Raw genomic sequence first — 26,339 nt, forward strand, 5'->3', positions numbered from 1 at the left:
TGTTTATGGAGGATGTTTTCTTCCCCTATGAAGTGTGATGGGGGCTGAAGCTGCAGAAAGACTCATGCTGTTCACCTCAGGAGCTGACACAGTAAATGTGGATAAACCTCAGTCCTTTAATATCTTTATGACTTCTTTCCCAGTTACCCCAGCGAATTTACAGATTGAGGTTAAAACCACAACAGGATTATCTTCCTGGAAAGAATAGGCTTCCCTTTAAGGTTTCACATAGATACTGGGTGAGGAAGGAGCCCTAAATTGCTTGAAAAATTGAATGCTCTTTGGGCAAAGCAGGAAGCCTTGCTATGGAAGAGCATCATTTGAACATAAATCAGAGTCTCAGTACAAACAGAGTGCTCAGGACATCAAGATGGTTAACCAGAGAGCCTGGCCAGAATATCTGCGGTGGAGAGAAACGATCTTGTTGGGAGAAGGATGACAATAATTGGGGACTTAGAATAAAGGCTAAAAATGATTCAAAGAGAATGCAAAAAGAATCAGGCACACATCCTTTACTATACTCTGTTGTGCAAATCTCACCTTACTGTGTGTTTGTATTCTATTCCTCCACAATCTTTATTTTATTTTTATGTTCACAGAGATTTGTTGGTGCCAACTAAATGAGCCCAACAGCCAGTGACAACAGAACTGCACTAAAAAAAGTCCCTCATCAGCTCTTGAGAGCAGGTTCCTTAAAGGTGAACAATATCCCACATACAAGGACTTTTTCAGCACCATGCATTAGAAATGGAAGTGAATGTTTATTATTTTTTGTATAAGTTGGTTGATACAGCTTTTCAGCTTCCCTCAGTATCATTATCCAAATTTTGTAGATGACACTAAAGCTCAGAGGAGTTAAACCATTTTCCTCAAATCACATAGCTTTAAATAGGAAAACCAGATATGAAAAGCAGATTTTTTTCTGAATTAAAAAAAAAAAAAACTTGAGCTCTTGCTTTACCCTAGCACATAGTCTCACCATCTGTTTTCTCCACGCCAGGTCATTCATGTAACATTCATTCACATAACAAATACAAATAAATGAGTGGATTCATTCATCAGCTATTAATTCAGAATCTCTTTTGTGTCTACCACACTAGGCTCAAGACTTCCCAGTGTCTTTGTCTCCTCTCCCTCAAATCTCTCCACCCAATGTCTTGACAAATACTGTAGATCCTTCCTGCACAACATCACCAGAATGTTTTTCTTCCTTTTCATTCACCTCTGTCATCATCCATGCTATGGTGTTTATGGAGGATGTATTCTGCAGCAGGAAGTGTGATGGGCACTGATGCTGCAGAAAGACTCCTGCTGTCCACCTCGGGAGCTGACACGATAAATGCGGGTAAACCTCAATCCTTTAATATCTTTATGACTTCTTTCTCTTTCTCTTCAATTTCTATTTTCTCATGTTCAAGCTCTGACATTCAAAACTAAACACCTTTCTCTAACATGTTGCTTTAATTATTTAAGCATTCTGCCTGGGATTTTTTCAATTACTCTTGGGAGTTTTCATAAAACTCTCCCAACATATCTCCAAGTGGCCAGGCTTTTCAATCACTGCTTCCCTCCATGTGTATTTCACACACACACACACACACACACAGCACTTAAATTGAACAGGTTTATTTCTTCACACAGGAATTCCTACAAACAGCCCAGTTTTCTCCACCATATGTCCACTCCTTCTCTGCATAGCTCAATTTTGATTCTTACACTCTAATATTTTACATATTCTTACACTCTGATATGATCTTGTCTCTTATTCTTTATGGCTCTGCTCTGTAATTTTGTTGTTGTTGTTCTGAGATATAGTTGGACATGTAACTTGTACATGACACACCTTAGCAAGGAGGCAACCTATATCTCAGATGCAAGTGAAAGAAGCACTCTCCAGGGGTTTCCTAAGGTAGTGGTCAGCACGCTGGCTTCATTCCTGAAAGGGCCTAGTTATGAAAACAACAGGAGCTCTTTGCCTTCCAGAAATCTGTACCATCTCAAAATCCCCAGAGAGTCTCAGCTACAAGGAACAAGTGATAATACTATCTCACTTTTATAAACACACACACACAACAAACACACACACACAAAATCATTTAATCATTTTTAATTATTTAATCATTTTTTAAAAATCAGTGACACTTTAGATGGGCAGGTCTAGGCAGGGCCTCCTTTCCTGGAATGTGCCTTTTTCTGTCCCGGAATACCCTAAACTTGACATTTTGGCAGTGTGAGTTTTCCCTTTTTGACTTTGTCCTTGTTCCCTTTCCTCTTCCTTCTTTGCAGAGAATGAGTAGCCACTGCACCTTGCCCTGGGCCATCAGTGAGAAGATCTGCTCTTAGTAGAGCCCTGCTTTCCCGCTGAAGGCCCTGAAATCCCCTGTGTTCCAGGACACCCACTAAGGATCAATAAAGCTCCCCTGATGTGGGGGAATTAGCTCAAGTGGTAGAGCGCTTGCTTAGCATGCAAGAGGTAGTGGGATCGATGCCCACATTCTCCAAACTTTATTATTTAGACCCTGGGTCTCCAAACACTCAGGTCTCCAAACACAAGTCAGAGAACAGGATGCTGCTTTGGTTCAAGATGTAGGAGCAGCAACAATACAGGGCTGGTGACGGCTCCCTCCTGGCATTCAGTATAGTGTAGATCTACCGTGTAATTAATTTTCTGCTTCTTTGAGGAGCTGTGAAACCAAGGGACATAAACAATTGCTCTTTTCTCCCTGTTTCTGCCTGTAGCTTGAATGTGAGGCAACTGTGAAAAGTGCAGGGCAGAGCCACCTGGGTAAATACAGCCCCGGCTTTCTGGTGAGAGGACTGAAACCAGGATGTGTCAAGTAACTAGAATGTGCCTGGACAGATACTGTAGAAAGCAAACCCATAAAGTTGTTCATGAGCTTGTGGACGCACCTGCCAGCTGTGAATAAGTGGCTCTAATCCCAAACAACTTACCTAAAAAGAGCCTGAGGACTGAACTGAACAATGGTCCACTTTCCAGTCCTCACTGACCACTGGTTGCACACACTCCAGAGATCTCTCATCCGCAGTGTCAAGGCTTTCAAATAGAGTTATCTGTGAAACAACAACACATGGAAGTCTGGTTGGTACTTGGAGCTTAAATACAAGGCAATTGTGTGCCTGCAAAAACAAAAATAGCAATATTATCCTTAAGATTTCAACAAGACACAGTGTCTCATCACATAATCCAAAGAAGTCCAGGTTACAAGCCCCAAAATATTCAGCATTATGAAAAACCAGGGAGATCTTAATTCACATGGCAAAGAGAATCCTCGAATAACAATATTGAGAGGACACATATGTCAAAATCATCTGACACATACATTAAAGCAGTTATTATAACAATGCTCCTAGAATTACGGGATAGCATTCATGAAGTGAATGGAAAGTTGGAAAGTCTCACCAAATATTTGGAATATGTAAACACCAATTTAAACTTAAGAATTAAAAAAAGTATTAACCAAAACTATTAGGGGAAATAAAAAGCTTAATTGGATGATCTCAATAGCAGTATGCAGAAGACTAAGGAAAAAGTCAATGAACTTGAAAACGGAACAAGAATACCTACAGAATCTGACCTATAGAAAGAAAGGAGGATTTTATTGTCCCTGAACAGAGGCTCAGGGACAAATAAAAAATAACAAATCCAACATTCACATTATTGTAATCTGGAAACATTCACATTATTGTAAGAGGACAAAGAGGTCTTTGTGGGATAAAACTGAGAAGAATTAATGGCTGTAAATATATCAAATTTCTCAAAAGATATAAACCAGATTTTTAAAGTTCAGTAAATGTCAAGCAGGATAAACCAAAAGAAACCCATTGCAAGACATATCATAATCAAACTGCGGAAAATTAAGAAAACACAAAACAATTTTGAAAGCAGCCAAAGGGAAATGAAAGATAAAATACCAAATGAATGATTGTAGATTTCTCATCGGGAACCCAGGAGCCAGAAAAAAATGTCATAACATACAGTAAATACCAAAGGAAAAATACATTATCAACCCAGAATGGTATGTGGAGCAAAAGTATCTTCCAGACATAAAGGCAAATAAATACATTCTCATTGGAAGGTAAATAAATACATTCTCAGTCCTAGCAAAACTGCTGGAAAAGAATTAGCAAAGGTTTGAGATGAGAAAAGTGATACCAGAAGGAAACTTAGAACATCATCAATGAAGGAACAAAAGCAGAAATAGAAAATGTCTGGGTAGACATAACAGACTATTATTCTTCTCTTGAGTTCCTTAAGGTATGTTTGATGGTTGAAAGCAAAAATTGTAACTTTATCTGATGCAGTTGTCATTGTATCTAGATGTACTACATACATAAGATAAAAGGGTAAATGTAATGGGACTAACTCTTGATGAAGTTTCTATATTCAACTTGAATGGTAAAATATTGATTCTAAGTATACTGTGAAAAGTTATATATGTATATGGTAATCCCTAGACCACTTACCAACCAGATTGAAATAAACCAAAACAAGATAGACAGAGGAACATAGAAGAATTAAAACAAAGGGAAAAAAGGTTAATAAATTATTAAATAATAGATCTATCTAAAAACTTATCTATAATAACATTATATGTAAATTATCTAAATGCATTAAGTAAAAACTAGAGATCATCAGAATGTGTTAAAAATAAATATGCTGACTAAAGAAAGCCACCTGCAATACACTTATAAATAAGAATAAAAGTTATAGAGCAGATTGAAAGAAAAGAGTGGGAAAAGATACCTCATGCAAGCACTAATCAAAGACAGCTGTGGTGTATATATATAAAATCAGACAAAGTAGATTTGAAAGCAGAGAAACTTTTCAGGAATAATGAGGCCTCCTAAATAATTATGATTGTCAATTTTTCAGGAGAATATTGTCCCAAATGTATATGAGGACACAGAGCTTCAAAACTCATAAACAAAATTGGATACGCCAAGTAAAAATAGAAAAATCCAGTTATAGTTGCAGTCATTAACACTCCTCTCTCAGCAATTGGAAGATTTAGTAGAACACAAATCAACAGACATACTGGAGAATTGAACCATGCCATCCAGTAATGGACCTATCAATTTCATAATGCAAAATAAAAATTCAGGTAGAAAGCAAAGACAAAAATTAAAAGAAAAGCAAGATCATGTTATAATGAGAAAATTAAGAGTAGTCCAGCATATAGAAGGGTGCTAACATTGAAAGAGTTTGAAATAGTGACTTAGTTATTTTGAAACATTTTTGAAGGTGTTATTTAGCTGGAAATGACAGAAAGACTGAAAATGGTGAATCTGGAGGTGGATCTTCCCTTGTCCATATTTATCTTGTCTTCGTTTGAGGTCTGGGGTGTCTGTACTTCCTCTGAATTACCTGATCTTACTAGAGTGTCTGGCACAGAGCATCTCCCCAGTGAATATGTACTAAATGAGTAGAAAGTAATTGATAGATTCAAAAGAGTTGTGCAAGAACAATGTTCATTATTTGACTAATCGCTGAATGTGGTGTTTCAAGGAAGACAATGAATCAAAGTTGACTTGAAAGGTAAGCCCAAGGCCAGACGTGGTGGCTCATTTCTGTAATCCCAGCACTTTGGGAGGCCGAGGTGGGCAGATCCCTTGACGCCAGGAGTTTGAGACCAGCCTGGGCAACACAGTGAAAACCTGTCTCTACAAAAAAAAACAAAAATTAGCCGGGTGTGGTGGTATGCATCTGTAGTTCCAGCTACTCAGGAGGCTGAGGTGGGAGGATCGCTTGAACTCAGGAGGTGGAGGTTGCAGTGAACAGAGAACGCACCGGTACCTGGACAACAAAGTGAGACCCTGTCATAAAATAAAATAGTTAAACCCAGGCCAGGAGGGGTGGCTCATGCCTGTAATCCCAGCACTTTGGAAGGCCAAGGTAGGCTGATCACGTGACGTCAGGAGGTTGAGACCAGCCTGGCCAACATGGTGAAACCCCGTCTCTACTAAAAATACAAAAATTAGCCAAGCGTGGTGGCAGGCACCTGTAGTCCCAGCTACTCTGGAGGCTGAGACAGGAGAATTACTAGAACCCGGGAGGCAGAGGTTGCAGTGAGCCAAGATCTTACCATTGCACTGCAGCCTGGGCGACAGAGTGACACTCTGTCGAAAAAAAAAAAAACGTTAAGCCCAAAAAGTAAGTAAGGAAGAGGTTTGGAATTAGATATTAGTTGTATGAATGAATGGGCTAAAGTGCAAAAGAACAGGCAGAATAACTGAGCTGGTACAGAGGGAAAAAATCACATTTAAAATCTAAAAATATCTGCTTCTTAGTTCAGGCTTTCCCACTTAGCAGCTTTGGCACCTTAGGAACACTTAACTTATCTGAGCCTCTATTACTTCTAAAAAGTGCATAAAGTGCAGACTAAGACATAGTTTTTTTGGCAAAATTCAGTCAGACTACATCAAGTAAACTCCCTAAGTCTCCTAGTATAATTCATGGCACAAAAAATTGGGGAAAAAACAGGGAGGATATGATTATAAGTTCAGTTTATGTTTTTTGTTGAGTGAATGTCTCCAGTCATAGAGATGCAAGTGTAGATACACAGTAAGAGTAGTATGAACGGGAGACACCTTCGAAGGCTATTTCTTCCTTCCTTCATTCAGTTGGTCACTCAGTGAACTATCATGAATTGAGCACCGCCTCTGTTTCTTATCAACAAAGGAGACTGCGGAAAAGAAGAGTGACTAAGATCTCTGAAGAAGGGAAAAGCTAGATGACTGGGCCACAAGAGGAAAAAAAGCAGCAAGACAGTTACAATTGTTTCTGGTCCCACTTTTATAAACACACACACACACACACACACACACACACACACACAAAATCATTTAATCATTTTTAAGTATTTAATCATTTTTTAAAAATCTGTGATGCTTTACCTGGGCAGGTCTAGGCAGGTCCTCCTTTGCTGGGACGTGCCCTTTTCTGTCCCGGAATACTCTAAACTTGACATTTTGGCAGCGTGAAGTTTTCCTGTTGTGACTTTCTCCTTGTTCCCTTTTCTCCTCCTTCTTTGCAGAGAATGAGTAGCCACTGCTGTTTGCCCTGGCCCATCAATGAGAAGATCTGCTCTTAGAGCCCTGCTTTCCTGCTGAAGGCCCTGAAATCACCTGTGTTCCAGGCCACCCGCTAACAATAAATAATGCTCCCCTGACGTGGGGAATTAGCTCAAGTGGTAGAGCGCTTGCTTAGCATGCAAGAGGTAGTGGGATCGATGCCCACATTCTCCAAGCTTTATTATTTAGACATCGTGTCTCCAAACACTCAGGTCTCCAAACCCAAGTTAGTGTCTGAGAACAGGATGCTGCTTTGGTTCAAGACATAGGAACAGCAACAATACAGGGCTGGTGATGGCTCCCTCCTGGCATTCAGTATAGTGTAGATCTACCATGTAATTAATTCTCTGTTTCTTTGAGGAGCTGTGAAACCAAGGGACATATACAACTGCTCTTTTCTCCCTGTTTCTACCTGCAGCTTTGTCCTAAATGTGAGACAATTATGAAAAGTGCAGGGCAGAGCCACTTGGGTAAATACAGCCCCGGCTTTCTGCTCAGGGGACAGAGTTTGAGGCACTGCAGAGGAACCAGCCAAAGTATGAGACCCATATGTTGAGAGTGACAGAGTGTAAAGTTCAAAAAAATCAAAATATTTAAAGATTTATCATGGGTCTTGATGACATGATGGAATCTCTCTACTCTCTGGACTTATTATGTGTGGTAATAAATTTACTTTTTAAAAGCCAGTTGAGTGTTTTTAATGTTGTGGAGCTATTGCTAAGAGTTTCCTGAGTTTTTTCTAGTAATGTAGAGATCTTTGTGCTAAATATTTCATAAAGAAGTTTGGTGGGTTTTGTGTTCTAAATCCTGATCACTGGCATTAACTCAAACCAGCCATATAAAAGGTATGAAAAATGTCTGTCTGGCGTGCACTTGGTTCACTGAGCTTTTGCTTTCCTGTCAGCAAATTAGACATTCTCCTCACTTAGGAGGCCAACTTCTCAGCCACTGGCTCCAGCCTAGCCCTATGGTCTGTCAGTGGCTTTAGATTTAATTGACACATGCCCAGCCCCAACTCTCTCCTGCCTTAAGGATAAAAGAGCCATTGTGAGCCGCAAAGTTATTATATCCAAGAACCCAGAAAACCACTTTTGTATATAGCAGTCCTCTGTTTTTTCATTTAAACATATGGGTTGGAATAGCATAGGATCATACACCTGTGAGCCTACCTGTTTTACAAGTTAAAACTTTTTCCTGATTCTTGCAAGCATTTTTTCTCACTCAACCCTACATGCATGTGTGCAGAATTTTAAGGTAAAATTAGTTTTTGTAGACACTGAATGTGCTGCCCTCAAGGAATATTACAATGGAGTAGGGAAGACAGTTGAGCAAACAGCTGTTGATAATTCTGATAAAAGTCACAATTGAGATGAATACTCTGTACACTAAAAGTACAGAAAGGAACACTACTCTTGAGAATGAGTAGCCTGATAGGATTTGCCAGTGTTTCTGTTATTTCATTTGTTCATACCGGTCCCTGACACCTGGTTTCCTTTTCAAGCAACAAAATCCTAAAATCTCCATCATCTGCTGCTTTCACGTTCCTCACCACTGAGGTCAAGGACCCGAGGCTGGCAGGAAATTGAACTAATGACACTTCAAGAAGACCATGAATCTTTTCATTTTTTTCAGCTGGAAAGCTGAGAGCAGACAAATGGCAGGGAGGCCAAGTGCTATCAACCACATTTAGAAATTTTATTTAATCTGCACATCTTTATTTGGTAGAAAGTTTTACAAGTAAAATTTAACACAAAACAATTTTTTTGAAAAACCATGTTGACTTAAGCAGAGCCAATGATGCAAAGCATAATGTATCAGAAGATTCCTGATTCAACTGCTAGCTTGAAGTCGCCCCCTCCTTGTGTTCTGGAAAGATGGGGTGTTGTTTATCATCCACATATCAAAAAGTAAACAGAAAGCAGTATTTCCGAAACCTTTCCTTTATAAGGAGATCTTCATAAAACTTGCATTATTACTCTTGTTGGATCATAACACACCTGAGAAAGATTGGGTGGAGGAAGGTGAAGAAGGCTGGAAAAGATTTACAAGGGAATAAATCAAGAATCTGGTACAAATTGACTAATGGTATCTTCTGCATCAGCCCATTTCGAGTGAAAAGTCCCCCGTTTTAGAACTTTCGGCTCTTCGTTTTAATGCTCCCTCCTGAGAATTAACAAAAATTTTGATTACTCTGGGCACGCTACCTGATTAGCCCTGCTCCGCAAGGAGCAGTTATATATATATATAAAATCACACACACACACACACACACACACACACACACACACACACACATTTTTCAGGGAATCCTGCCTAATTTCTTCCGAAGTTCAGCTGTCTCAGTTCACACCAAACAAGTTACACGATTTCATAACGGATAGAGGACAGAAGCTTAAGGAGGGAGGGCCGAATGCACCGGGAACCCTAGTCAAGTGTAGGAAATCATCACGAGCGAGGCGAAGCAGGTCGCGGGAGACGAGACCTTCACTCAGGAACGGGGACGATGTGAATCGTGTTTCTATCGAGTGGCCGGGGGACCGGGTTGGGATCAGCCAGGAGGAGGTAGCCGCACAAGGCTTAGCTGGGTCTCCCGCGCAGACATCTCCTGGACAGCGACCCAGCGCCGCGCAGGCGCTCACGGCCCGGCTCCAGGGCTGCGGGTGGCGAGTCCCTGCCTGCCCGGCGCTCGCCCTCGGGGAAGGACGGACGCCTCGCGACGGCCGCGGACGCACCAGCGCAAGTGGTTCCTTGGAATCTCCCCATGTAATTCCACATGAGATTAAATTTTTAAAGCGCCTCATACTCGTGACCCATGGGTCAATGCCATCTAGCAACCATTCAGTGGCTGAATCCTCAGACAGGCACTCAGCATCCCCAGAGCCTAGGGGCATGCCATATGCCCCCACATAAAGATTTGTTGAATGAATGAAGGTGTCTAACTCCGTTGTCTTGCCCTATTAAAGATGTATACTTTCTCTGCCTAGACCATTATGGTGATACCCTGACCTTCCTCATGATCTTTGCACTCAATTCTCAACTCTGTGCCCTATTGGAATGGTACTGAAATGCAAATTCAGTTACAGTCTCTCCTAAATTCATTTACCAGCAAACTTTGCTTACAGTGCTTAAACATTTTATCCTGACATTCAAAGCCCTTCATAAAAAGCTGGCCTCCCTCGCAGCTTTACTCCTGGAATTCAATCCTATGCACACTCTCAGAAAACAAAATCATTGTTAATTCACCTTCAAAACCTGTTGTTTTATTCTTCTGAGACTTTGCAAATACCTTTGAGCAAGGCATCTGGATAGCTCCTCATTTTTAAATGTAACTGTGGATACCACCTTGAGTGGAGATGGAAAGAAAAGGGAAGCTGAAGGATAATGGATTGTCAAAATTCATGCTTTCTCATTCTTGTCTGGTTTGATAATCAGTGCCTAGAAAGGAGTCAAAGAAGGTTTTCTTTATATATCTTCTAAATAACACAAAACCTAGCTCCGCATTAAAGCCTTAGAATTAGTTTCTGGGATTAATTAAAAAAGCAGCAGACTTCAGACTGTCATATTCAGATTCCCACAGATGTTGCAGCCACAGTGCAGAATACTAACCACTATAGGATCATGACAGGCCACTGGGAAAAGCTGATGACTTCTATTTATTACAAATTTGTCATGCCAATTGCCTTTTCATCAAACCAGTAAGAGCTCAAAAGGGCATACTTCATGATTACAAAGTAGAAATAACTTTGCAAAATCTTCATGGGTAGACGAATCTTGCTTGTTTTCACCTGTGGCTAATTATCTTGCTCATTCCAGAAAACCAGAAAGGCTCACAGCTTGCCATCTTATCTTGGTTTAAGAATTCTTTTTGAACTTACCCTGTGAAAGAAAACACACAGAAGAAAGCTTTCTCTCTGCATGTCACTGATTTCTGAACAGGAAAATATGAGAAAAGTATCATCATAACTGTAGACACTGGGTATAAACTGGGGGATCTAGATTGTCAGCTTTTCAAGAAGCTTATATTCTAGGGGAGAGATAGAAAATAAAACAATAATTTAATATGTTTTCCAATTTATTAAAAATTTTATTTAAAAGATGGAGAGAGAGACAGGACATGGATTCAGCTGGAGAGGTCAAAGAAGGGCTCTCTGAGACAGTGACATTTGAGTTGTGGCCTCAGTGTTGAAAATGAGTCCACTGTTCTGGGTCTGGAGCAAAAGTGGCGGAGTTCAGAGGCTGACAGCTGGGGTCTGGGCCTCTGCGGGCAGCCAGAAGACGAGCCAATAGAGTACCCCACTTACCAGACTGACGGCAGAGCCAAATATGAAAATGTTCTTTTTTCTCAAGCCTCGAGACTGCACACCAAAGTCCCAAGCAATCAAGGAAACTCCATTTCCAGTTCCTTGGTGTCTCTAAGGCATAGGCTCAAAGTGAAGCAGACTTTTCCTGAGGTGAAATGCAGAGACAGTCCCACTGCTCAGCTCAGTGTGGATCATGACCTTCCTGCCCTTCCCTTCTAGCTCACCCTCACCAGATTCTGAGGACTGATGAGGAAGGAATTGCTTTACAGCATTTTCTGCTGAGCATTTATTGCATGATTAGGTCAATCTCCAGCTCACTGAGCACTTACAGAAAAAAAATCTACCAGGTTTCATGTGTGACCTTGAAAAATGTCCTCATTTCTTCTGTTTGTAATTTAGTAGGTTATCCAGAGGAATTTTCCCTGGATGTTATTACATTAAACAGTAGACAGAGTACTGCAAAGGTGAGGCCCAAGGCAGATGGAAATAACCACAGTTAACTGCCTGCTGCCACATACACCCTATTCCTGATCTGCCTGTGAGACTTTTTTCTAAGGATTTAGTTTATGCCAAATGTTTCATTCCCTGACTCTGGCTTTCTCTCTGTCTGTCATCTCCAGTGTCAGATATCAGCCTTTCTTATTTTTGAGGCTAAATCTCCACATAAATCTCAGTCTCAATTAGCAAAAAGCTCTTCCCATCACCACTAAAATAACCTTATTTTGGGCCCAGAGTATGGGTAATGGATGTCTGCTCCAACCCTCTGTAATGCAGCCTGCATTCTCTTGGTTTTCTTTACCTTTTACAGTCCTTTACTTGGAGTGTTAGTGAAATAATTGCCAAGCCCAACCTGTACATGCCCAATGAAGAAAGAACCAAAAACCCGAACATCCATTACTATCTACATTTGAACCTCTGAATAAGTGGAATAGTTCTTCTATTTATCAGACATTAATTCAGAATCTCTTTTGTGTCTGCCACCCAGGTTCAAAACTCCCAATTGCCCTTGACTTCTCCTCCCTCAAATCTTTATACTTAGGGTTTTTATAGATACTGTAGAGCCTTCTTATACAACCTCTCCGGAATATTCTTTTCTCATTTGTCTGTTCCTTCATCCATTCTACAACATTTATTTAGAGTGTATTTTGAATTAGGCGCTGATGATGAAGAAAGACTCATGCTGTTGACCTCAGGACCTGACAGAATAAATGAGGATGAACCTGGATCCTTAATTTTTAAAATAATTTATTTCGCTTTCTCTCCAATTCCAACCTCTTTAAAATTCACAACTAAAATCCTCTTCCTAAAATGTTACTTCGATTACATAAGCCACCCGCCTGGAGTTAATCCTCTCCTCAATATATCTGCAAATGTCTAGGCTTTCCCAACACTATTTCCATCAATACGCATTTTACAAACATACACACACACCCCCACCAATTAAATAGGTATGTCCCACATACACACTAAAAGATTTCTATACCATCACTGTTCTTTCTGTCCTGTGTGCCATCTTCATCTTCATTTCTCAGCTATATCTATTTTTATTTCTTCTCTTTAATATGGCCTTGCCCCTTGCCACCTTTCTGTAATACATTTCTGGTTTTTTGCTATTCACTTATATGGTATGGTTATGTGACTACATATGAAATACATAAACAGGGATTGAAATTTAAGTTGTTATAAGTTTAAAATAGCCGGTTATAATTATATAATTATAAAATGTTTTAGGTAAACCTCACGATAACCACGAGACAAAAACCTATAGTAAATCCACAAAAGATAAAGAGAAACAAATAACAGCATACTACCACAGAAAATAATTGAATCACCAATCAAAACAGCAAGAGAGGAAGAAAGGAACAAAAACCCTAAAAAACAACCAGAAAATACTTAACAAAATGTCAATACTACGTCCTTAACTGCCAATAATTGCCGTCATGTAAATGGATTAAATTCTTCAATATAAAGATATAGAATGGCTAACTGGATTTTTAAAAATATATCCCAAAAAAGACCCAACTATATGCTGCCTACAAGAAATTCATCTCACCTTTAAGGACACACAGATTGAAAGTGAAGAGATGGGAAAAGACATTCTGTGCAAATGGAAATGAAAAGAGAGCAGATATACTTATATCAGATAAAGTAGACAAAGTCAAAAATTGTGAAAAGAGAGAAAGGGGTCTTTATATTACGATAAAAAGGTCGATTCATCAACAGGATATAACAATTATCAATTTATATGCACCCAACATTGGAGCACCTAAATATAGAAAGCAAATATTCATAGATCTGAAGAAAGAGATAGACTGCAATAGAATAATATGAGGGGACTTCAGTCCCCCACTTTCAACTATGAACAGATCATCCAGAGAGAAAATCAATAGAAAATATTGGACTTGATATATACGTTAGACTAAATGGACCTAACAGACATATACAGAATATTCCACCCAACAACAGTAGAATGTCACTTCTATTTAACATGGTGCTGGAAGTCCTAGCCAGAATACACATTCTGGTCAGGTGCACATGAAACACTCTCCAGGACAGGCCATATATAAGGCCACAACATGAGTCTTAACAAATTTGAGAAGACTGAAATCATATCAAGTATCCTTTCTGGCCACAATGGCATGAAACAAGAAATCAACAACAGGAGGAATTTTTGAAAATTCACAACTATGTGGAAATTAAACAACATGCTCCTGAACAACCAATGGGTCAAAGAAGAAATCATAAGGGAAATTGAAAAATTACTTTGGGACAAATGAAAATGGAAATACAATATACCAAAATTTACAGGATACAAGAGCAGTTCTAAGAGAGTTTTCATCAAAAAAGATGAAAGATCACAAATAGACTACCTAGCATCCATTACACCTCAAGGACTGGAAAAACAATCAACTAAGCTAGTTACAAAGTTAGTAGGAAGACGGAAATGATAAAGATCAGAAGAAGTAAACAGAAGATAGAAAAAATAAAGAGATCAACCAAACTAAGAATTTTTTTTAAAGGTAAATAAAATTTACAAACCTTTAGCTAGACTGATTAAGAAAAAAAATGCAAAGACTCAAAATCAGAAATGTAATCAGAAATGAATTGAAGAGGTAACAACTGTTACCACAGAAATACAAAGGATTATTTAAAAACTACTACGAACAATTATATGCCAACAAATTGGATAACCTAAAAACAGGATAAATTCCTAGACACATGCAACTTGCAAGACAGAATCAGAGACTCTGAACAGAGCAAAAACAAGTAAGGAGATTAAATCAGTGATAAATCTACCATCAGAGAAAAGCCTAGGACCTGACAACTTCACTGCTGAATTTGATGAAACATTTAAAGAGGCAATACCAGTTCTTCTCGATCTCTTTCAAAAAACTGAAGTAGAGGAAATACTCCCAAACACATTTTACAAGGCCAGCATTACCATGAACCCATTGCCTGAGGAGAGCACTACAAAGAAAAAAAAATTACAAACCAATATCCCTGATGAACATGTATGCAAATATACTCAACAAAATACTAGCAAATTGAATTCAACAGCACATTTAAACAATTATTTACCATGATCAAGCAGGATTTATCACAGGGATACAAAGATGGTTCAACTTATACAAATCTGTAAATGTGTGATCCACCGTATTAACAGAATGAAAGACAAAAACCATCTCATCATCTCAATAGATGCAGAGAAAGCATTTGACAAAATTTAACATTCCTTCATGATTAAAAACTCTCAAAAATTAGGTATAGAAGGAATGTACCTTAACACAATAGAGGCCTTTATAGGACAAACCCACATCTAACATCATACTCAGTGGGGAAAAAAATTGAAAGCTTTCCTTTTAAGATCAGGAATAAGACAAGGATATCCACTCTTGCCACTTCTATTTAACATAGTACTGGAAGTCCTAGCCAGAGCAATTAGGCAAGAGAAAGAAATAAAAGACATCCAAATTAGAAAGGAAGAAGTTAAATTGTCCCTGTTTGTAGATGACACAATCCTATATATAGAAAACCCTAAAAAACTCACCAAAAATCAAAACTGTTAGAAATAAAAAACAATTTCAGTACAGTTGCAGAATACAAAACAACATACAAAAATCAACATACAAAAGCTAGCATTTCTATACACTAATGGCAACCTAACCAAAATAAAAAATTGTAAAGATCCCATTTACAATAGCTACAAAAAATACTTAGAAATAAACTTAACCAAGGAGGTGAAAGGTCTGTATACTGAAAACTATTAAACACTGATGAAAGAAATTGAGGAAGACACAAATGGAAAGATATCCTGTGTTTATAGATTGGAAGAATTAATATTATTAAAATGTCCATACCCCCCCAAAGTGATCTACAGATTCAGCGCAATCTCTATCAAAATCCCAATGACATTTTTCACAGAAATAGGAAAAAAAAACCCTTAAAATTCATATGGAAGCACAAAAGGCCCCAAATAGCCAAAGCAATCTTGAGCAAAAACAAAACTGGAGGCATCATACTACCTGACTTTAAAAATATTCTACAAATGTATAGCAATCAAAACAGCATAGTACTGGTGGAAAAACAGACATATAAACCAGTGGAACAGAATAGAGAGGGCAGAAATAAATCCACACATTTATAGTCAATTAATTTTTGACAGACGTGCCTAGACACATAATGAGGAAAGGATAGTCTCTTCAATAAATGGTGTTGGGACAACTGGATATCTACATGCAGAAAAATGATAGGAGGCCCTTATCTCATACCATATACAAAAATCAACTAAAAATTGATTGAAGACAAACATAAGATGTGAGACTCTAAAACTTCTAGAAGAAAACATATGGGGAATGCTCCATAACATTGGTCTGTGCAATGATTTTTTGGATATGAACCCCCCCCAAAAGCAAAAAGACAAAAATAGATAAATAAGATTACATGAAACTAAAGAACTTCTGCACAGCTCCCCCCCCCCAAAAAAAAAAAATCAACAGTGAAGAGACAACCGATAGATTGGGAGAAAATATTTGCAAACCATACTTCTGTAAGTGGTTGATATAAAAAATACATCAGGAACTCAACTCAATAGCAAGAAAACAAATAACCCAATTAAAACATGGAGAAAGGACCTTAATAGACATTTCTCAAAAGAAGACACATTGCCAACAGGCATATGAAAACTTGCTTAATGTCATTTATCATCAGGCACATGCAAATCAAAACCACACCTGTTAAAATGACTGCTATCAAAAAGGCAAAAGATAACAGGTGTTGGCAAGAATGTGGAGAAAAGAGGATCCTTGTACGTTGTTGGTAGGAATGTAAATTAGTGCAGCTGTTTTGTACAGCAGTTCCTCAAAAAACTAAAAAGAGCACTATCATATGATCCAGCAATCCCACTTCCGGGTATATGTTCAAAAATCGGGCTATTGAAGAGATATCTGCACTCTCATGTTCATTGCAGAATTACTACTAAAGTAGCTGAATCAACCTAAGCGTCTATCAGCAGATGAATGTATAAAGAAAATATTACAACTGCACAATGAAATACTATTCAGTCTTTAAAAAAACAGAAATCCTGTCATTTTCGATGTCGATGAACCTGGAGGGCATTGTGTTAAGTGAAATAAGCCAGGCGCAGAAAGACAAATACTGCACGATCTCACTTAAATGTGAACTCTAAAAAAGTCAAACTCATCAAAGCAGAGAGTAGAATGGTAGTTACCAGGGGCTAGGGGAGGAGATGGGAGGTAGGAATGGAATTAGAGAGATGTTTGTCAAAGGACACAAAATTTCAGTTAAACAGGAGGAATAAGGTCAGATCTACTCTGCCGTATGGTGACTACAGTTAATAATAAGTGTATTCTGTACTTTATAATTGCTAAAAGAGTAGATTTAAGTGTTCCCATCACACACACACACTAAGTAATAGATACGTTAATTAGCTCGAGTTAACCATTCCACAATGTATACATATATGAAAACATCATGCTGTACATCATAAATATATACATTTTGTATTTGTCAACCAAAAAAATTGTAAAAACGAGTATTTAATGCTCATCTCAAAATATAAAAAGCCTGTGATGCAAAGGGTTTCTATGGTGTAGTCGTTACCACGCTGGCCTAACACATGGAAGGTCCTCTATTTGAAACTCAACGGAAAAAACAGGTTTCTCTGGTCTCCCAGAATCTGACCGGGAGTGGCCGCTTCTTCCCGGGAGTCCAGAGCTGCAAGGAACAAGTGATAATCCCGCCTCTTTTAAAAGAAAGATCGTCATCCTGGGATAGCTGTGCCAAATTAGCAGGCCGCTCTGGGCGGGCGCTCCCCAGCTGGGACGTGCTCGCTTCTCTCCCTGAAAATCTGGAACGTGAAATCTTACAGCACCAGACTTTTCCAGTGTCCACTTTCTCCTGGTTACGTTTTCCCCTCTCCCTCGCAGAGGAATAGCCATCATGCCCTTGCCCTTGGCCATTTTTGAGTAGACTCGCCTTAGGTCGAGTCCTGGTTCCCCATTAATAATCGAGACATTTCCTTTGTTCCGAGACGCAAGAAATGGTGGGTAGTCGCGCACATCTACTCCTGAATAAAGGAAAGGGCAGAAAGTCTTGCGGTAGGCGACGAATGAGCTCAAGTGGTAGAGTACTCGCTTAGCATGTGAGAGGTAGTGGGATCGATGTTGTCACTTGGGGCCGCATGTCCATACAGTACAACGTGGAGAACGGCTTCATTAGTCACCTGTCGAAGAAAACGAGGAAGTACCAGCCATCTTGAATGCTTCACTGGTAAAAGACCTATGGGCATAAAGAAACAGTGCTAATAATAGCCCCTAAAACGTTCAGTGGACAGTACCCATTTTCTAAGTTGTTTTCTCTTTATTCAGAGGAAAGAAGAGATCCCAAGAGGGTGGGATATACCCAATTGTTCCTTTTCTCTCCTTCCTGCAGCTTGACCCAAAATGCCAAAATGCAGCACAGCTCTGGAAAATGCAGGGCAGAGCAGGATGAGTAAAACCCCAGCTTTCTTTCTGGTCAGGGCGCTGTAAAGTGGAGTTCCAAGTCACCGGAAAGTCCTGCTGAGAGTGTGGAAAGCAAACCCACAAGTGGTTTGTCAACTCACCGAGTGCACCCCTGAGTTGCGAATATGTAGCTGTAAGGAGCAAAACCAAATACAGAAAGCTTATTTTTTCCCAATTTAAAAACATGTTCTGTGATTCTACTTTAGATATCTTGAATAGGCAAATTCATGTAGACAGAAAGAATAGAGGTTGTTGGGGAGAGGGAAATGTGGAGTTATTGTTTAATGGGTACAGAGTTGCTGTTTGGGATGCTGAGAAACTTCTGGAAATGGGTAGTGGTGATAGTTGCTCACATTGTAAATGTACTTAATGCCACTAAATTGAACACTTAGAATTTTAAATGTAAAATGGGTTAAGTATATTTTACCACAATAAGAAAACACAAACTCTTGTTCATTCTGTAGCACATAGTCTCATCATCTGTTTTTCTCCACACCAGCTCATCTGTTCATCCTTCTATTCATTTGACAAATACTTAGAAATGTCTAGATTTATTGTTCCATTCATCAGACATTAATTCAGGATCTCTTGTGTGCCACAGTGTCAAGACTTCTCCCTCAAATGTTTACACCAATATCTTGACAAATACCATAGATCTTTCCTGCACAGCCTCTCCAGAATGTTTTTCTTACCTTTCACTCGTGTTTCTCTTGCCCATTCTACCACGTTTATGGAGGACGTAGTCTGCACCACAAAGTATAATGGGCACTGGAGCTACGGAAAAACTCATGCTGTTCACTTCAGAAGCTGACGGAATAAATGTGAATAAACCTCAATTCTTTAATCTATTTATAACTTCTTTCCATTTCTCTTCAATTACAGTCTTCCTGTTCCCAAGCTCTTTGACATTCAACACTAAACACCTTTTTCTTAAATGTTAATTTGGTTATGTAAGCTGTCTGGAATTTTTTCAAGGGTTCTTAAGTCTCAATGTTTTCCCAATCATTATCTCCATGTGCACAGGCATTTCAATCACTAGTTCCTTTCATTTTATAAACAGGCACACACACAAGCAGGCACACATGCACTTGTGCACTACACATCCCAAGTGAACAGGCATGTTTCCTCACACAGGAATTCCTACATCTATGCCTGTTCCTTCAAACTCATGTGCATTCGTCCTCATCTGCATCCTTCAAGGTTCATATTCATCCCTTTACTACAAGCTGATCTTTTAATCCCCATGGTTCTTGTCTGTAATACTTTTGTGATTTTTGCTGTTTTCTTATGTGATGTGAATATGTGAGTTCTATATGATGTAACTTAAAAAGACTTGAATATAAGTATGTGTGTATATATATATAAATCTAACATAAATATATCCTATATATCTTAGAAATCTAAGATATATACATACCTTGAATATCTTAGATATATCTATCTTAGATTTAGGAAGTCTGAGGGTTTCCTCAGTGTAGTGTAGAGGTTATCTCACTCACTTGCCTAACACGAGATGAGGCCCTCAGATAGAAAGACAGATGTTATATAATTATAAAGCGTCTATTCACCGAAGGGACACAACTGTCCTAAATATGTCTGTTTCTGGCCACAGAGCTTCAAAACTTATGAACAAAATGGATAAACCAGAAAGAAAATAGAAAAATCCAATTACAGTTGCAGACATTAACACTCCTCTCTCAGTAATTGATAGATTCAGGAGAGAACAAATCTGCAAACATTTTAGAGAATAGGACAACACCATCCACCAATGGATCTAATAGACTTTATAAAGCAAAATCACAATTTATGTAGAAAGCCGAGCCAAAAAAATCAAAGAAAAGCAAGATCATATTATAAGTAGGAAATCACGAATGGTCAGAGTGCAGAAAAGTGACATTATTGAAACTGATATTTCTGAAACAATTACTTAAATAGCAGGAAGACTGATAACGGCAAATCTGTAAGTGAATCTTTCCTTGTCCATATGTATCCTGCTTTTTCTTGAGGTCTGGGCTGGCCAAATGTCTCCTGAAATTCCTGGGCCTACTACAGTGTCTGGCACAGAGCATCTCTCCAGCAAATATGTACTGAATGAGTAGAAAGGAACTGACGGATTCAGAAGAGACCTGCAAGAATAATGTTCAGTATTTGGCAAATCACTGAATGTGGTGTTTGAAGGAGGACAATGAGTCAAAGTTGACTTGGAAATCTAGGCCCAGGAGGAGGTTGAGAATTAGATATGTGGTATATGAATGAATGGACTACTGTGGAGAAAAACAGGCAGAGAAACAATGAGCAGGAGCAGAGAAAAGACTCACCTTTTGGAATCTAAAATAAATGTGCTTGTCAGTTCAGGCTTTGCCACCTAGCATCTCTGGCACCTTAGAAACAATAATTATCTGAGCCTCCATTACATCTAGAAAGTGCACATTAGGATACATCGTTTTGTTAGCGAAATTCAATTGGACTACGTAAACGCAAGAAATCTCGTAGTATACTTAATAGCACACAAGAAAAAACAAAGGGGTAAAAAACAAAGAGGGTGCCATTATAGGTATTTTGTGTTTTTTTGTAGCGGCAACGTCTTCAGTCATGTAGATGCAAGTGGAGATATGAAGGAAGACAGTAGTATGATCAAGAGACAGGTTTGATGGCTATTTCTTCATTCATTTATCCAGGTGGTCAGTGAACTATCATGAACTGAGAACCTCCTGTCTCTTTTCAACAGAGGAGACCATGGAAAGTGTAAGAGTGACTAAGGTTTCTGAGGGAAGGAAAAGGGAAAACGAGCAGCAAAAGACAGGTACAATTGATCCTGGTAACGCAGAACCCAGACGGTCCTATGAAATACTGGAAAGGCGTAGACTCCTCTGGTCGTGGGTATGGAATCTTCCTAGTGCAGCGTTGATTGATACAGAGTAATTTTCAAGTAGGATTGATTGTAGTTTTTGAAAGCTGAAACCGTAAAGTAGGTGGGAAATACACTTCGACAAAATGAATGTTGCCCAAGCTCAACAGCAAGCACTCTTAGCGCAGCTGGCAGCGCGTCAGTCTCATAATCTGAAGGTCCTGAGTTCAAGCCTCAGAGAGGGCATCACTTTTGCCAAAGAAGTTGGATACACTAAATATCGGAACGCAAATGCTATAGCAGATAAGGATTTGAAGACTGACCCAATATTTGTAGAAAATGGAAACATGATTTAAGTTTTCTTGTTTTTTCGACTTTCCAGTGGTTTGAGTAAAATGAGTGGTGAAAACAGAAGAGTAGATTACACCAGAAACTACAAGCTATGTCATATAATTGGTCTTTCTAGCTGACACAGGAAGCAGGGGAAATTTCTCTTCCAACTTCCCGCTCTCAGGGTCACCTCACACTAATTATTGGGTGGATGGGTGAAGTCATTTATTCTTTTAATCATCCAACAAATATTTCTTGAACACATATCTTGTTAAGAGACTGGGGTCAAGAGTGAATACAACGCAAACATTCCTACCTCTGTGAAACTACATCCTACTTGGGAGGAGTGGGGTGAAAGTGTATTCAGCACAAATATTCCTACTATTGCGAAACTACATCATACTTGGGAGGAGTGGGGAGAAACAGACAGGAAACAATCAAAACTATGTAAGACGTGATGTGACGATGTCTACTGTGAGGGAATCGCTAGGCAGTAAAGGGTTTGGGAATGTGGAGGTGGCACATTCAGCTTTCAGGAGGACAATCAGGGACTCTGTCACCTTGACAACTTTAGCCTTGCCTTCTTCTAGCCATCTTGCCGGAACACTTGTGCCCATGTTTTTCTAACACTGTCATAAGAGTACTTTTACCTATCAAGGCAACTGGGGGTTAGGAGAGCTTTTTGCCCAGAAGGCTAGTTGGCTTCCTTGGAAAACTGATGATACATGAGGACTGGGGTTGTCAATCCCTCACATGTTTCTTCATATGAAAAATGAGGACTGTGGGATTCTCTGGCTGGATCTCAGCACCTAGAGATGGATCTGGGCAATAGGAACTGCTCAGTATTAGCTACTGCTTTGGTTGCCTTCTCCCTGTGGAAAGCTGGCCTCTCACACTGAATTTGTATCATAGGCACTCATGAGGGTCTTGACTATATCAATATCTGATGGGAGACTTTAGTGCAGTTCTGTTGTCGTAGCTGATTTGCTCATTTGGTAGCTAGCATCCAGCTTCTTGTGAACATTAAAATAAAATAAAATAATAAAATAAAATAAAATAGATTATGGAGGAATAGAATACAGATACATACTAAGGTATAATTTTCCAGACAAAATGGATTTGGATAAAAGAATCTAATTAAGAATTTGTGCATGGTTCTTTTAAAATTCCTTTGTTTTTGTTTTTGTTTTTGTTTTTTTTTTTGGCCTGTTTTTCAAGTCTCCAATTTTTGTCACCCTTCTCCCATCAGGTCAGAGAGATAGCCAATGGTCAGAAGCAATCTTCCAGCAACTGCCATAGCGCTTTCTCCTGCCTGCAGATGCCTCTTTTTAGTCAGCCTTTATGGGAAGTAGCAGCACCATCCGTTCCCAGAGAGCAAGCTCTGGAGTAGCTGAGCTAACCCCAGTTGCTAATCTGAGCTAATCCCAGTTACCCCAGTGGATTTACAGATTGAGGGTAGAACCCAGCAGGGTTCTCTTCTTGGAAAGAATAGGCTTCCCTCTAAGGTTTCACATAGATACTGGGTGAGGAAACAGCCCTAAATGGCTTCAGAAATTGAATGCTCTTTGGGCAAAGCAGGAAGCCCTGCTGTGGAAGAGCATCATTTGAGCATAAATCAGGTTATCAGGACAAACAGAGTGTTCAGGAGGTCTAGATGGTTAAGCAGAGAGCCTCATCAGAATATCCGTGGTGAAGAGAAACAATCTCGTTGGGAGAAGGATAACCATAATTGGGGACTTAGAATAAAGGCTAAAAATGATTCAAAGAGAATGCAAAAAGAATCAGGCACAAATCTTTACTATATTCTGTTGTGCAAATCTCACCTTACTATGTGTTTGTATTCTATTCCTCCACAATCTTTATTTTATTTTTATGTTCACAGAGACTTGCTGGTTCCAACTAAATGAGCACAACAGCCAGTGACAACAGAACTGCACTTAAATAGTCCCTCATCAGCTCTTGAGAGCAGATTCCTTAAAGGTGAACAATATTCCACATACAAGGACTTTTCAGCAGTATGCATTAGAAATGGAACTGAATGTTTATTATTCTTTATATAAGTTGGTTGATATGACTTTTCAGCTTCCCTCAGTAACATTATCTAAATTTTGTAGATGACAGTAAAGCTCAGAGGAGTTAAACCATTTTCCTCAAATCACGTAGCTTTAAACAGGAAAACCAGATATGAAAAGCAGATTTCTTTCTAAATTAAAAAACAAAAACAAAAAAAAAACTTGAGCTCTTGCTTTACCCTAGCACATAGTCTCGCCATCTGTTTTCTCCACACCAGGTCATTCATGTAACATTCATTCACATAACAAATACAAATAAATGAGCGGATTCATTCATCAGATATTAATTCAGAATCTCTTTTGTGTCTACCACACTAGGCTCAAGACTTCCCAGTGTCTTTGTCTCCTCTCCCTCAAATCTCTCCACCCAATATCTTGACAAATAAAGTAGATCCTTCCTGTACAACGTCTCCAGAATCTTTTCTTCCTTTTCTTTCACCTCTGTCATCATTCATGCTACAGTGTTTATGGAGGATGTGTTCTGCAGCATGAAGTGTCGTGGGCACTAGCGCTGCAGAAAGACTTCTGCTGTCCACCTCAGGTGCTGACATGATAAATGTGGGTAAACCTCAATCCTTTAATATCTTTATGACTTCTTTCCCTTTCTCCCCAGTTCCTGTTTTCTCATGTTCAAGCTCTGACATTCAAAACTAAACACCTTTCTCTAACATGTTGCTTTAATTATTTAAGCATTCTGCCTGGGATATTTTCAATTAGTCATGGCATTTTTCATAAAACTCTCCCAATATATCTCCAAGTGGCCAGGCTTTTCAATCACTGCTTCCCTCCATGTGTGTTTCACACACACACACACACACACACACACACTCTCCACTTAAATTGAACAGGTTTATTTCTTCACACAGGAATTCCTACAAACGGCCCGGTTTTCTCCACCATATGTCCACTCCTTCTCTGCATAGCTCAATTTTGATTCTTACACTATATTTTACATATTCTTACACTCTGATATGATCTTGTCTCTTATTCTTTACGGCTCTGCTCTGTAATTTTGTTGTTGTTGTTCTGAGATATAGTTGGACATGTAACTTATACATGACACACCTTAGCAAGGAGGCAACTCATATCTCAGATGTAAGTGAAAGAAGCACTCTCCAGGGGTTTCCTAGGGGAGTGGTCAGCACGCTGGCCTCATTGGTGAAACGGCCTAGTTACGAAAACAGCAGGAGCTTTTTGCCTTCCAGAAATCTGGACCATCTCACAACCCCTAGACAGTCTCAGCTACAAGGAAAAGTGATAATTCCATCCCACTTTTATAAACACACACACACAACACACACACACACACACACACACACACATAAAATCATTTAATCATTTTTAATCATTTAATCATTTTTTTAAAATCTCTGACACTTTAGCTGGGCAGGTCTAGACATGTCCTCCTTTGCTGGGATGTGCCTTTTTCTGTCCCGGAATACCCTAAACTTGACATTTTGGCAGCACGAGTTTTCCCTTTGTGACTTTCTCCTTGTTCCCTTTCTCCTCCTTCTTTGCAGAGAATGAGTAGCCACTGCGCCTTGCCCTGGGCCATCAGTGAGAAGATCTGCTCTTAGTAGAGCCCTGCTTTCCCGCTGAAGGCCCTGAAATCCCCTGTGTTCCAGGACACCCACTAAGAATCAATAAAGCTCCCCTGACGTGGGGAATTAGCTCAAGCGGTAGAGCGCTTGCTTAGCATGCAAGAGGTAGTGGGATCGATGCCCACATTCTCCAGGCTTTATTATTTGGACCTTGGGTCTCCAAACACTCAAGTATCCAAACCCAAGTTAGTGTCTGAGAGCAGGATGCTGCTTTGGTTCAAGACATAGGAGCAGCAACAATACAGGGCTGGTGATGGCTCCCTCCTGGCATTCAGTATAGTGTAGATCTACTGTGTAATTCATTTGCTGTTTCTTCAAGGAGCTGTGAAACCAAGGGACATATACAACTGTTCTTTTCTCCCTGTTTCTGCCTGCAGCTTGGTCCTAAACGTCAGACAATCGTGAAACGTGCAGGGCACAGCCACCTGGGTAAACACAGCCTCGGCTTTCTGCTCAGGGGACTGAAACCAGGATGTGTCAAGTAACTAGAATGTGCCTGGACAGATACTGTAGAAAGCAAACCCATAAAGTTGTTCATGAGCTTGTGGACACACCTGCCAGCTGTGAATAAGTGGCTCTAATCCCAAACAACTTACCTACAAAGAGCCTGAGAGCTGAACTGCGCAATGGCCCACTTTCCAGTCCTCACTGAAGTTGCACACACTCCGGAAATCTCTGAACAGTAGCGTAAAGGCTTTGCAAATAGAGTTATCTTTGAAACAACAACACGTGGAAGGCTGGTTGGTACTTGGAACTTGAATACAAGGCAATTTTGTGCCTGCAAAAACAAAAATAGCAATATTATTCTTAAGATTTCAACAAAACACAGTGTCTCATCACATAATCCAAAGAAGTCCAGGTTACAAGCCCCAAAATCTTCGGCATTATGAAAAAAACAGGGAGATCTTCATTCACATGGCAAAGAGACTCCTCGAATAACAATACTGAGAGGACACAGATGTCAAAATCATCTGACGCATACAGTGGAGCAGTTATGATAACAATGCTCCTAGAATTAGGGGATAACATTCGTGAAGTGAATGGAAAGTTGGAAAGTCTCAGCAAATATCTGG

The 26,339-nt window shown here is 39.4% G+C and overlaps 1 long non-coding RNA gene and 4 other non-coding genes across 5 annotated transcripts; all 5 read left to right on the forward strand.

Moving 5' to 3' along the window:
- Positions 1-2,428: 2,428 nt before the first annotated feature.
- TRNAA-AGC (transfer RNA alanine (anticodon AGC)) lies at positions 2,429-2,501 on the forward strand. Its single transcript has one exon. It is a non-coding gene; the product is annotated as a tRNA-Ala (tRNA).
- Positions 2,502-2,581: 80 nt separating this feature from the next.
- Positions 2,582-7,778, forward strand: LOC129144227 (uncharacterized). Its single transcript, XR_008548443.2, has 2 exons — positions 2,582-4,276; positions 7,056-7,778. It is a non-coding gene; the product is annotated as an uncharacterized LOC129144227 (long non-coding RNA).
- On the forward strand, positions 7,194-7,266 carry TRNAA-AGC (transfer RNA alanine (anticodon AGC)). Its single transcript has one exon. It is a non-coding gene; the product is annotated as a tRNA-Ala (tRNA).
- Positions 7,779-21,436: 13,658 nt separating the features above from the next.
- Positions 21,437-21,509, forward strand: TRNAM-CAU (transfer RNA methionine (anticodon CAU)). Its single transcript has one exon. It is a non-coding gene; the product is annotated as a tRNA-Met (tRNA).
- A 3,817-nt stretch (positions 21,510-25,326) lies between these two features.
- Positions 25,327-25,399, forward strand: TRNAA-AGC (transfer RNA alanine (anticodon AGC)). Its single transcript has one exon. It is a non-coding gene; the product is annotated as a tRNA-Ala (tRNA).
- The last annotated feature ends 940 nt before the right edge of the window (positions 25,400-26,339 follow it).

This window comes from Pan troglodytes, chromosome 5 (assembly GCF_028858775.2).
Source record: "Pan troglodytes isolate AG18354 chromosome 5, NHGRI_mPanTro3-v2.0_pri, whole genome shotgun sequence".
Lineage (NCBI taxonomy): Eukaryota > Metazoa > Chordata > Mammalia > Primates > Hominidae > Pan > Pan troglodytes.